Below are 14853 nucleotides of genomic sequence, written 5' to 3'. Positions count from 1 at the left end.
CTCTGTAATTGTCCCCCCGTATTCGTCATCAATGGATTCACATTTGATTTTCACTTCCGATTCCGAAACATTTTCTTAAGTTTGGAATTCCATTTCTGCTCTTTGTTGCGTTTCGGCGGTCGCGTCTTTCATGCTAGCCGCCCGCCCCTGAACAATGGGTTCCGCGGTGCGCGTTTCCCACTATTCGACCGATTGTTCCGTATCCAAGTCTACCACATTTTGGTAATTGTTGCCCTCACTCATTTTACAAATTTCCAATGACAAATCTCAAATCTAGTTAGTATTCCTCACACTAATATTCTCGCTGACGTATCGACCATTTTGTAACCAGTACTTTGTTACGAGATTTGCACAATGCAAAATTCGTGTCCAGAACAACCTCAAATCTGAAGATTGTCCTGTCACCAGGTCGACACGTGTAACCTCCCCCTCTCTTATCGACCTTAATGACAGTGAAAAATTAAACCGCGTGTACCTAATGGAAATTTGGGAAAAAGCAATCGTCACCGAAGTCAATTTGTCGGTAAAGAGGGAGGAAAGGGTTACATCTAAATGAAAGGAAAAATGCAAATGAAACTGGTGGAAATAAATTTTGAAAAGGGGTAAAGTTAATAAAGAAAGTAAATGTGCGGCCATTACGTAAGCAATTAACTAGCGGTAATTAGATATTTGAGATTTGGGGGAAATTACGGTCAGCAGTTCTATGAACAGTTACTATAGTAACTGAAAAAGAAAGTTTGTTACACATATAATTAGCATTAGAAGCGTGGCAACTGAAGGGTGACACATGTAGTGTGAAAACTGAAAGTTTGTCAGAAGTAATAAATCTCGCTACACTCTGACTTAATTTAGCAAAAGAATTAATAAAACCGGAAAATTGAAAGTTAATTTAGTGACTGAAATTAATGGTGAGCTTTGTTTCTGAAGCACTACGAAATTCAGTAAAATAATGTTAGTCTTGGGCTACCTCAACAATCATTTCAAAAGCTACTTGAATCTACGCAATTTCGAAATAAGAGATTTAACTTTGAACTTGGATTAAATGATTCTGAACAATTAACAATAGTAAAATTTAGTACGTAACAAGCTGATCTGTAGTCACAGGTAAGCTGAAATATGGTAACAAAACTCGCACTCATAATTTGTGCTTGTGTAATCTAAATACTGTAGCCAGCTATGAATACTTTAACTGAACTTTGAAATTAAAGCAGTGAAATAGAATAATATTGCTTTAATGCTGGCGTTTGAATTTCAACGACACTCAGGTTCATTCCGGAAAAGGAAGGGACCCTGCTTGGTAATGCAATTGGGACAATGAGCAACAAAGGTTCACGCTACATTGCTGTAATTTTGTGATTTGAACAGTTTTAAAAGCTGAGGTCTGCCATACAGTTCTAAAACGTTACGTGCTTCCAGTCTTCCTTGTTGGTTGATTGATGGTTTGAAGCCGTCGATCGTGGAGGTGGCGACAGTCACTCATTGTCGGCCGTCGCTGTTGCAGAAGCTGGATGTTGGCGCGCCTCCTTCTCGACACGGTCACCAGACGAAACGGGCTCTGGATGTGCGCCAGCTAACGCTTCCCGTCCGCGACACCGTGTCAGAAACTATCATAGCAAGTCGAGCGCAATTACATGCTGCCAAACGCCGAAAGCGCGGCAACTCGCGGGAGCGTCACACAACACACCTGCTCCACTGCACTACCCCAGCCAGACTCCTCTCTGCCCGCGCTCCACGCGGCAGAGTTAACACTACCAAAGATCCTAAACACTTTCGTTCCTCACACGACCTATCGATGTGTTCGTTCGTTAGCATAGTTTTCCCTAGGCAAGACCCAGCGTAAAATACAAATAATATTTACAAAACAAACCGATTATACATCGACATAAATGCATAAATACATATATATACAAATAGTAAAACAATTACAATATATAAAGAGACAGAAATGTCATATCTTGAGGTAACAAAACAAGGAAAAAAAATATAGTACAATAGATGGAAATAGGAGGATATGCATTTCCGGCGTTACAAAGTGCACCAGCGGTATCTTCTGTCTTGTGGCTGTCAATTTTCGAGTTACCTGCCCTGGGTCGGCCAGTGTGGCCGAGCGGTTCTAGGCGCTTCAGTCTGGATCCACGCTACCACTACGGTCACAGGTTTTAATCCTGCCTCGAGCATGGATGTGTGTGATGTCGTTAGGTTAGTTAGGTTTAAGTAGTTCTAAGTTCTAGGGGACTGATGACCTCAGATGTTAAGTCCCATAGTGGTCAGAGCCATTTTTTGCGCGTCCTGCCCTGGCCGTTAGTGTAGTTTTCCGGCAGTGTGTTTTTCTTCGGCATGTTGATGCTGTCTGGCATGGCGTGTAGTTCGACAGTCTTTGGTGTTGTTCATATTTTGAGTGGTTATTGTGTCTTGACTATATTTAGACGCCAATTTTCAAGACATAGTGCTGCTGGTACGTCCTCGCTGATTTTTTCGCTGTCGTGCTGTTGCTTGTGTGGAAGGGAATTGATTAGGTTGTTGGTCGGTCCTTCAGCCGTCCCTGGGTCAGGTTGCCATACGATTATTTAATCTTACGTTTGGCTGCCTGCCTTACCTAACCTTACGTTACAGTTACCTCCTCAGGCTGACCCTTGGAGTACTTCTGAGCACCACTGTTCTGTTGTTGCCGATAGTGGTTTTCTTTTAGTCTCAAGTTCTGTGTCAGGCCTTCAGTCGTCTATTAGTTTAGTATGTTTCAATTTTAAGATAAGGCCTTCAGCCATCTTAAATTAAATCTTTGACGATTCTTGCCTAAACTAATTTTTAAAGGGATTTTGCCCATTGGAAATTATTATCCAGGACCTAAGCCTTGAATTGTTCTATGTTCAGTGTGTGGCCTTCAACTGAAGTTTATGTGAAATATTTTAAGATAAGGCCTCAGCCATCTTAAAGTAAAATATGAAACGTCACTTATTCAAAACCTTTTAAAATTTTCTTCTCTATTTGAAATTCTTCTTATGCAGGCCTTAAGCCCTCAGTTGTTCTATCTCTAGTGTGTGGCCTTCAGCCGTGTTTTTATGTAAAATTCAGTCACTAAGGCCTTCAGCAATGTGTATTCCTTAAAGCAATTTTAATAACTTGTGTTTGGGCATTCAGCCGTATTGTTTTGAATGCTTTTAAGGGCGTGTGTCATTCAGTGTTTTAGGAAAATAAAGTTTGTATGTTTTGTGCAACTGACAGTAACTAATTTTGGCCCCTTTCCATTACTATTACCTGACCCGCTCTGTACTGCGCTATCAAATGGTTCAAATGGCTCTGAGCACTATGGGACTTAACATCTATGGTCATCAGTCCCCTAGAACTTAGAACTACTTAAACCTAACTAACCTAAGGACATCACACACCCAGCCATCACGAGGCAGAGAAAATCCCTGACCCCGCCGGGAACTGCGCTATCAGATTTCAATGATGGTTCAAATGGCTCTGAGCACTATGGGACTCAACATCTTAGGTCATAAGTCCCCTAGAACTTAGAACTACTTAAACCTAACTAACCTAAGGACATCACACACACCCATGCCCGAGGCAGGATTCGAACCTGCGACCGTAGCAGTCCCGCGGTTCCGGACTGCAGCGCCAGAACCGCTAGACCACCGCGGCCGGCAGATTTCAATGAGTTAACACTCCTGAACACTAGTGTGTTGTTAGAAGAACATGTGCACAAGTAACAATAAGTTACTGTTACACACGGATCACTCACATTATATGTGACGACGGCCTATGTTCAACGTCAACGTGCAATAATGACTCACACTAGCAGTGGAGGGTATATAAAGCTTGTCGAGTGGCCTCGGAAAGAAGTGCTGTTCTCATAATGCAGAAACAGAGCGACTTATCTGACATCCAAATGGGAATAATCATTGGCTTTCGCGCCAAGCGTGAAGCATTTCCAGTGCTGCTAAGTTTGTAAACAGTTCGCGTGCTGCCGCGGTTAAAGTATACCGTCACGGCAAAAGGGCGGTGTCCGAAATCAGCGCCAACACCATGGGCCACAGATGACAGGGGCGAACGGCGACTGCGGAGATTTACCGAGCAACTGATCACCCAGATGAAACAAGGCCCTACCAACAGTAAGTCCACAAAGACCGTCCTACGAACGCTGCTGCGTACGACCCTCCGCAACAGGCGCCTGGTTCATGGATCCAGGTTGACTGTTGTTTATCGGCGACGAGAACTGGAATTTGCGCGCCAGTACCGCATCTCGGCATCCACTGAGTGGTGACAGATGGCCTTCTCATAGGAATCACATTTTATGCTCCATCGTACAGCTGACCATTGTCGTATATGGCTAGAAAAGGAAAACGCTCTGAAACAATCATCGATCTCATCATTCTGGAAGGCACAATGTATCAAAACACACACACACATACACACACACATATATATATATATATATATATATATATATATATATATATATATATATATATATACACTCCTGGAAATGGAAAAAAGAACACATTGACACCGGTGTGTCAGACCCACCATACTTGCTCCGGACACTGCGAGAGGGCTGTACAAGCAATGATCACACGCACGGCACAGCGGACACACCAGGAACCGCGGTGTTGGCCGTCGAATGGCGCTAGCTGCGCAGCATTTGTGCACCGCCGCCGTCAGTGTCAGCCAGTTTGCCGTGGCATACGGAGCTCCATCGCAGTAGAGATGGGCAAACTGCAACACTTAACTGTTTCGAAACAAATGAAACGGTACGATGTACTGTTTCGATACGATGTTTCGAAACAGTGAAACAGTTTGTTTTGTAAGGCACAGTGGCTATAGACTCACAAATAACGCCAAATAATTCGAACAAATAACAAAACATTTTGTCTTTCAAGGTGTTTCGAACTGTTACTATAAATTCACCATGCTTCCCAGCCCTTCCCGTTCACCATTACACTATCAGTGATATGTCAAACAGATTGCTTGCAATTATACCCACATAAAATTTATGTATATGTCTAATAACGGTCACTACGCCTTTTTTTATTCAGAATGTTGTAGGCTTACTTGCGTTTCTTAATGTGATTACTGTACATGAACAGAGAAGCGTATGTTATAAAAAAAGTGTAATTTAACTGAATGATTTTCACATATTTATTATTTTGATTGTGAATAGTATGCGTTGTTTTATTGTTTGGTTAGTGTTTATAAAGCAGATGTTACGCCATTTCAGAATAGGGCAGTCAGCTAGAAACGAAGCTTTATTTTCTGAAATCTTAAGCTTCATGCTATTTCTTATCAAAAAGATTTCGACACTCTTGAAAGAGTTTCATGAAGTGGTATGTTGTGTTTCAGTACCTGTGCCGAGCCCGAATCTCGTCCGACACAGAGCGGAATGAAACATCACTGTTTCGATACAATTAGTCCGTTCCAAGCACAGGTGGACTGAAACAGCCTTATTTTGAAACAACGATACAGTTTCTGTGTGTGGCTCGAGATCGAATCGGGTCCTGTTACCCGAGACAGGGGCGGAATGAAACACCACTGTTTCGAAACAGTGAACCACAGCCGTTCCGAAACGCTGAAACAGTTCCACGTATCGATACACTGTATCGAAACATAGAAACAGTGGCCAAGTATACATCGCAGTCTTTAACACTGGTAGCATGCCGCGACAGCGTGGACGTGAACCGTATGTGCAGTTGACGGACTTTGAGCGAGGGCGTATAGTGGGCATGCGGGAGGCCGGGTGGACGTACCGCCGAATTGCTCAACACGTGGGGCGTGAGGTCTCCACAGTACATCGATGTTGTCGCCAGTGGTCGGCGGAAGGTGCACGTGCCCGACGACCTGGGACCGGACCGCAGCGACGCACGGATGCACGCCAAGACCGTAGGATCCTACGCAGTGCCGTAGGGGACCGCACCGCCACTTCCCAGCAAATTAGGGACACTGTTGCTCCTGGGGTATCGGCGAGGACCATTCGCAACCGTCGCCATGAAGCTGGGCTACGGTCCCGCACACCGTTAGGCCGTCTTCCGCTCACGCCCCAACATCGTGCAGCCCGCCTCCAGTGATGTCGCGACAGGCGTGAATGGAGGGACGAATGGAGACGTGTCGTCTTCAGCGATGAGAGTCGCTTCTGCCTTGGTGCCAATGATGGTCGTATGCGTGTTTGGCGCCGTGCAGGTGAGCGCCACAATCAGGACTGCATACGACCGAGGCACACAGGGCCAACACCCGGCATCATGGTGTGGGGAGCGATCTCCTACACTGGCCGTACACCACTGGTGATCGTCGAGGGGACACTGAATAGTGCACGGTACATCCAAACCGTCATCGAACCCATCGTTCTACCATTCCTAGACCGGCAAGGGAACTTGCTGTTCCAACAGGACAATGCACGTCCGCATGTATCCCGTGCCACCCAACGTGCTCTAGAAGGTGTAAGTCAACTACCCTGGCCAGCAAGATCTCCGGATCTGTCCCCCATTGAGCATGTTTGGGACTGGATGAAGCGTCGTCTCACGCGGTCTGCACGTCCAGCACGAACGCTGGTCCAACTGAGGCGCCAGGTGGAAATGGCATGGCAAGCCGTTCCACAGGACTACATCCAGCATCTCTACGATCGTCTCCATGGGAGAATAGCAGCCTGCATTGCTGCGAAAGGTGGATATACACTGTACTAGTGCCGACATTGTGCATGCTCTGTTGCCTGTGTCTATGTGCCTGTGGTTCTGTCAGTGTGATCATGTGATGTATCTGACCCCAGGAATGTGTCAATAAAGTTTCCCCTTCCTGGGACAATGAATTCACGGTGTTCTTATTTCAATTTCCAGGAGTGTATATATACGAGGTGTGGCTAGAAAAAAACCGGACTAGTACTGGTAAAACAATAAAACGAATGCAATAAGGCTGAAAGTCGCGTGGCCTGTCACGTGACTCTCGCTCCGCCTACTGCTCGAGTTTCATCTGCCTCCTGCACTCAGTCTGCCCGTGGCGTCTGTTTTAAGTAGTTGACGTTTTGTCTGTGCGTCGGAAAATGTTGAGTGTACAGAAAGAACAGCGTGTTAACATCAAATTTTGTTTCAAACTAGGAAAATCTGCAAGTGAAACGTTTGTAATGTTACAACAAGTGTACGGCGATGATTGTTTATCGCGAACACAAGTGTTTGAGTGGTTTAAACGATTTAAAGATGGCCGCGAAGACACCAGTGATGACACTCGCACTGGCAGACCATTGTCAGCAAAAACTGATGCAAACATTGAAAAAATCGGTAAACTTGTTCGACAAGATCGCCGTTTAACAATCAGAGCAGTGTCTGAGTTAACAGGTGTTGACAAGGAAAGTGTCGAACAAGTTTACCGATTTCTTCAATGTTTGCATCAGTTTTTGCTGACAATGGTCTGCCAGTGCGAGTGTCATCACTGGTGTCTTCGCGGCCATCTTTCAATCGTTTAAACCACTCAAACACTTGTGTTCGCGATAAACAATCATCGCCGTACACTTGTTGTAACATTACAAACGTTTCACTTGCAGATTTTCCTAGTTTGAAACAAAATTTGATGTTAACACGCTGTTCTTTCTGTACACTCAACATTTTCCGACGCACAGACAAAACGTCAACTACTTAAAACAGACGCCACGGGCAGACTGAGTGCAGGAGGCAGATGAAACTCGAGCAGTAGGCGGAGCGAGAGTCACGTGACAGGCCACGTGACTTTCAGCCTTATTGCATTCGTTTTATTGTTTCACCAGTACTAGTTCGGTTTTTTTCTAGCCACACCTCGTGGCTAGATGTCCACTGATGTCCACTGATAGTGACCGGGCCAAATATCTCACGAAATAAGCATCAAACGAATTCGCTTTGGGAGAGATGCCACTGTAGTAGTCACAAACATATAAGTACGTGATATCATGTAACATTCCGCCAGTACGGACTTACTTGCTTCGGGATACATTATACGTGTTAAAATGGACCGTTTACCAATTGCAGAAAAGATCGATATCATGTTGATGTATGGCTATTGTGATCAAAATGCCCAACGTGGATGTGCTATGTATGCTGCTCGGTATGCTGGACGACATCATCCAAGTGTCCAGATCGTTCGCCGTATAGTTACGTTATTTAAGGAAACAGGAAGTGTTCAGCCACTTTTAAATCGTCAACCACGATCTGCAACAAATGATGAAGCCCAAGTAGGTGTTTTAGCTGCTGTCGTGGCTGATCCGTACATCAATAGCAGACAAACGTCGGTGTTGAGAATGCTACATCAACATGCACTAGGAATTGCATGCCGACGACTTTGATCGTCGTGTACAGTTCTGCCACTGGGCACAAGAGAAATTACGGGACGATGACAGATTTTTTGAACGCGTTCTATTTAGCAACGAAGCGTCATTCACCAACAGCGGTTACTTAAACCGGCATAATATGCACTATTGGGCAACGGAAAATCCACGATGGCGGCGACAAGTGGAACATCAGCGACCTTGGCGCGTTAATGTATGTTGCGACATTGTGGGAGGAAGCATAAATGGCCACCATTTTATCGATGGCAATCTAAATGGTGCAATGTATGCTGATTTCCTACGCAACGTTCTACCGATGTTACTACAAGATGTTCCACTGCATGACAGAATGGCGATGTACTTCCAACATTATGGATGTCCAGCACATTGCTCGCGTGCGGTTGAAGCGGTATTGAATAGCATATTTCATGACAGGTGGATTAGTCGTCGAAGCACCATACCATGGCCCGCACGTTCACCGGATCTGACGTCCTCGGATTTCTTTCTGTGGGGAAAGTTGAAGGATATTTGCTATCGTGATCCACCTACAACGCCTCACAACATGCGTCAGCGCATTGTCAATGCATGTGCGAACATTACGGAAGGCGAACTACTCGCTGTTGAGTGGAATGTCGTTACACATATTGCCAAATGCATTGAGGTTGACGTACATCATTTTGAGCATTTATTGCATTAATGTGGTATTTACAGGTAATCACGCACTAACAGCATGCGTTCTCAGAAATGATAAGTTCACAAAGGTACATGTATCACATTGGAACAACCGAAATAAAATGTTCAAACGTACCTACGTTCTGTATTTTAATTTAAAAAACCTACCTGTTACCAACTGTTCGTCTAGAATTGTGAGCCATATGTTTGTCACTATTACAGCGCCATTTATCACAAAGCAAAAAAAGTGGGCCAACTAAAACATTCATATTTCTTTACGTACTACATGAATATGTAATAAAAATGGGGGGGTTCTTATTAAAAACAAAAAACGCTGTTGATAAACGTTTGACCTATGGCAGCGCCATCTAGCGGGCCAACCATAGCGCCATCTGGTTTCCCCCTTCAAGCCAAACAAGTTTCATTCTTTGTAGTCTTTTCGTTTGACGCTTATTTCATGTGATATTTGGCCCGGTCACGATTAATGGACTACCCTGTTTATATTGTATGTGTGTGGGTGTTATATTGACGTGTAGAGCAACGGATTGATCTGACAAGTATCCTTTGGCTCCTGCAAGAAGCAATTTCCACCTCACACTACTACAAAAGTCAGACAGACGCTCCTAAAGTACCAAAAGTGCCTGACAAACTTTCAGCAATAAATATCTTCTGGAGTCGTCCACTATAAGGAAAAGACGCAAAAATATCCTATTTTCTTACTTAACTAGTGGGATACTTGGGTACTGGAGTATTGCTAGTTAGTGTGACAAAAACATTAAACGAATGTAAAATATTATTTATTGCAAAATCTGAGTAAATCAAGTGAAAATTTTATTTATGAACTGATACACAATTTTCAGAGTTCTTTTCGGAATAGGAAGTTACCTCTTATGGATCCTGTTAATGAAATTTATAAACAACGTGTGGGAAAGCTCTTTTATCCCTTTTCTTTAAAAATGTTATTTACTCAGCAGAATGGCTGAGAGCCACACCTACCCAACTTGAATAATTATCCGATCGAATTTTTGTAAGTATGGTCGAGGTTGTCGCATGAGAAACGTGATGGAGTGACGTGAATGTAGTATGTTATATCTAATGGAGGAAAGATGGGGCTCACCTAGGCTGTAGCCCACAATATCATGAGCTGCGACGACTTCTGCCTGCGTTGCTCGCTGTTGAAAAATAACAAAACTATATCTTCCTATCTGTATTGACCTTTACCAATCAAACTCTCACTTTGCCTTGATGAAGTCAAGGACTCCTGTCTGCCCCTAGTCTAACTATTGGCATGGTACACCAGTCAGATAGCCAGTCCACTGCGATGCCACTCAATGTTCGCTCGCTGGCGCTAACTAAATTCTGTCTGTGTTCACACTGCACATTAAGTGTCATGGCCAACACAATGAACAAATGGTTAATTACGAGCGACTCAATATAGAGTATCACTCTGATTCGCTAGCGACAGAGGTGCTCTCCCAGTGAAGTACTGAGTAGAGACTTCGTTTGTCGCTCTCTGCGTACACGCACGAGCGCATTCTCTCCCACTACGTGTTCCCACTTCAAGAGCATCACCGGAACAACCCCTCTCCACGCAAAAAGCGAAAGGGTATATCATTCACTGTCTTTCCCTCACTCCTCTGGCTCATTGCATCAGAAATAGTCCGCCAACCAGCATTACTCTTACAAACGGGAGAATGGCGCTCCGTTTAAGCCGACCAATCCGGAAATATATAGCATCTGCGTTAGGTGTGAGAACTCAGATACTGGGCACTAGGTCCGTCAAAGATACGATGCTGGGGCTCTCACAAACAATACAAGATGTTTTGTTTTTAAGGTGAACACACAGACCGTTATTCCTTTTCTCTGGCAAAAAACTGTTTTGGTCCCTGGATGGTGGCCGGCCGGCACAGCTGCGTGCTATCTCACCCTCCTACAGAGGCTGGTTGCCTCTGCCGAACAAAAACTCCTGTGGTCGCTGTGTCTTGAATGTTTGTGTACGCCAGCCTCGACTTTTTAATCTCGCTGCGCACTTGCGATTTATTTATTAGATTTGCATATTTATTAAATGGAAATATGTAAAATTGACTCTACCCTATCGGTTGGGCTTGAATGAAACGTCATGATACGCAAAATACGATGGTGAAGTCGGAATATGTAATAAATGAAGGTCAGGAGACCATGCCACCGTACAATATATATATATATATATATATATATATATATATATATATATATATATATATATATATATCCACGTCTATCACGTCTATATTCCTCAGGACGATGGCATATATATTGCAAAATCAGAGTAAATCAAGTGAAAATTTTATTTATAAACTGATACACAATTTTCAGGGTTCTTTTTGGAATAGGAAGTTACCTCTTATCCACGTATATATTCCTCAGGACGATGGCATGTACCAGGAGGACAATGCACACACCTAATAGAGTACTTGCTTGGTTCGAAGAGCACCACGATCAGTTTGCCGTACTTCCTTGGCCACAAAACTCCCTGTATTTAAACCAACACGAGAATCTGTGTGATCAGCTTGATCAAACCCTTCATGCAATGGATCGTCAACAGAGAAACCTTGTGCAGCTGGCTAAAGCACTGGAGTGCGGCAGGGCTCTACATCCCCGTTGGTGTCTTCCAGAATGTCAGTGGTCCACTCTTTGTACGTCCCTCAGATGACTGCTCCGCAAAAAGCGATTTTTCGGGACAATGTGACTGGACGGAATATGCAAACACTATGTTATGATATTAATCCTATCTAAATGCTAATACTTCTTGCAATTGGTACAAAACTGATTTTTATATAATTCAAACTTCAGAGCAAAACACAATTTGTTTGGTGAGGAAGTGTTAGCGAAATTCAGAACAATAGGTTAGAAGACATGAGGACTGGCATGGTGTCGAAAGCAACCACGTCTGCCTTACAAGTTTTCAAGGCAGAGCAGTTGAATCATAAATTCATTCTGTTAGCATTTTACATACGACAAATGTCACTGAACCTTACATTTCGCATTGTTTCGATACGGTTATGAGATTTAATGGCCGCATGGGCGCAATATGACTTCTGAGTTTCTTGTAATTTGCGCAGCGTACAGCACATAGTGTGCAGTTGTACCTCCTGTATAAAAAGCGCCAGCAACTATCGTCTTCAGGATGTAAATGTCCCGTCTGTGGAGGACAGCAACTAAATACTGAAGCAGCTACAGCACGACGAGGGACACATAAAAGCGCATTGCAAATGTTAACACACGGGACAGCCAGATTTTATGGCACAATGTTCTGTTCCAGTGTCTCTCTGCTACATAATGCTAAAGGGTGTGGCATTGTTCAGAGATATGCAGGCGCATTTTATTTCTTTCCCTTCACTATATTATTCAGGTAGTTACCTTACGCGCGTTAATATCCACCTCCAAGTTTACAAAATAGAAAGCATAAATGTACTCTGTAAGATACTGAGGTTAGTTTCAAGCTGAATAAAGCTGTCTTATCAGTAGAAAGTATTCTGTAGAATAATACGACTGATGATTAGAGATGGAAACACTGAAACACAATCCATCCAGTTAATGAACGTAATATTCAAACGCCTTATTGAGTAATTTCCTTTACTAGTTCCACGAAAGGTTTCTATCAGACAGAAAATATTTGTGAACATGAAAGGATGTCGTTATCCACTTGCGCATTCGGGAGGACGACGGTTCAATCCCGTCTCCGGCCATCCTGATTTAGGTTTTCCGTGATTTCCCTAAATCGCTTCAGGCAAATGGCGAGATGGTTCCTTTGAAAGGGCACGGCCGATTTCCTTCCCCATCCTTCCCTAACCCGAGCTTGCGCTCCGTCTCTAATGGCCTCGTTGTCGACGGGACGTTAAACACTAATCTCCTCCTCCTCCTCCTCCTCCTCCGTTATCCACTTGTTATACGTCTCTTCAGTACCATAACACGGTAAATATCAAATTTAAGTAACAGAAACAAGTGAAAAATTAAAGTCAATCTTTATTCAATAATAATGCTCTGGAATGTCACTGACACGTCTAATCGAAATCGTCACAGTTTGTTCGGAATTCTTTGTTACCAGATAAGAGGCCAAATCTGATACTGAATTACTTGTTCTTCTTTCACTTTCGGCAGCACAGTCACTGGATGCATCTCCTAAGGTAGTTAGTAATACACATAGAGACAAGAGAAATTTGTGGCACAACTTGAGTAGAAGAAGGGATCAGTTGGTAGGACTAGTTCTGAGGCATCAAGGGATCACCAATTTAGTATTGGAGGTCAGTGTGGAGGGTAAAAATCGTAGAGGGAGACCAAGAGATAAACACACTAAGCAAATTAAGAAGGATGTAGGTTATAGTAGGTGCTGGGAGATGAAGAAGCTTGCTCAGGATAGAGTAGGATGGAGAGCTGCATCAAACCAGTCTCTGGACTGAAGACCACAACAACAACACAACAACAAGCTAAAAGGAAGTAACCTATAGGTTTTAATGAGTGACCTAGCGAGTTTCAAAGTATGTGACAAATGGACTCATCTTTTATTGCATTGACTTACGTAACTATACTGACAAGCCGACATAGACCTCAGTGTGTGAGATAAATTTCATCTTGATACACTTACCCGTTCCTGAGAAAAAGCGTTGCTAACAGACAGATAGATAGAGAGAAGGGCAACAGAATAATCGTATAAGAGTCATTTTTTCGAAGAAATGGAAGCCTGAAAATAACATTCACTTGTATCTCCTACGGCCTTGCCGCAGTGGGTAAAACCTGTTCCCGTCAGATCACCGAAGTTAAGGGCTGTCGGGCGCGGCTGGCTCTTAGATGGGTGACCATCCGGGCAGCCATGCGCTGTTGCCATTTTTCGGGGTGCAGTCAGCCTCATGATGCCAATTTAGGAGCTACTCTACCGAATAGTAGCGGTTCCTGTCAAAGATAACCATCATAACGACCGGGAGAGCGGTGTGCTGACCACACGCCCCTCCTATGTGCATCGTCACCTGAGGATGACACGGCGGTCGGATGGTCCCGATTGGCCACTTGTGGCGGAGTGCTGTAACTCCTGGTGAGGGATTATGGTTGCACAACGCAATAAATGCAAATTATTATTATCTCGAGAAAAATGCAAAATAATGATAGCACCGGAAGTTGAAATGTCAAAATTCGTAGCCTGTTCAAACATATGTATGTTCCTTGCAAGAGGGTAGCTTCGATTATTTCATGCCGATACATGCAAAAGAGGAATAGGACTCTGCACAAAAAGTCATAAGAAAGACGATATTGTTCTCCAGCAGTAGTGTCTCACTGCAACGACTCCAGAGAAGAACGGCAGGTTAGCCGAGGTATAAGCGGCGTTGCCAGCCGGCCAGCAGCGATTGCAGGGAAATGGAGCGGCACAGACCCGGAGCGAGGGAAAAATACGGCCGAGGCGATGCGGAGTCCCTGTCTCTCCCTTCGCCGGAGATCTTTATTGAGACATTTTACGTCGGACGATGGACTTCACATTATCTGAGGTCTGCCTCCTGTTCTCCACCAGGGAAGTGCCGTTAACTGCTACGTATGTCCCTGGTTACCCTCCATGTGCGTCTGTTTCCAGATTTAAGTTTATGGCACTAATGAAAGAGGTTGGACTGGGTTGAGCTGTGAGTGGTTCTTGCTCCTTCCTAAAATAATTTTTATTTTATTGAAACAAGTTCTGAATATTTATTTTCTCATGAGAAATAGCACAATTTAGATATGTAAAAGACAATTAATTTTCCAACCGAAACTTACGGTATGGGCAAAAAAATCAGCTTCGTAGCAACTCAACAATAAGAATTTACTCAACACCAAAATGCTCACGTAACAATATGAAAATCCACTACAGTGAAAAACACATGAATTACCAATGCTGTTTCGTG

The sequence above is a fragment of the Schistocerca nitens genome, chromosome 1 (assembly GCF_023898315.1).
Source record: "Schistocerca nitens isolate TAMUIC-IGC-003100 chromosome 1, iqSchNite1.1, whole genome shotgun sequence".
Classification (NCBI taxonomy): domain Eukaryota; kingdom Metazoa; phylum Arthropoda; class Insecta; order Orthoptera; family Acrididae; genus Schistocerca; species Schistocerca nitens.
This window is presented reverse-complemented; position numbering follows the sequence as displayed.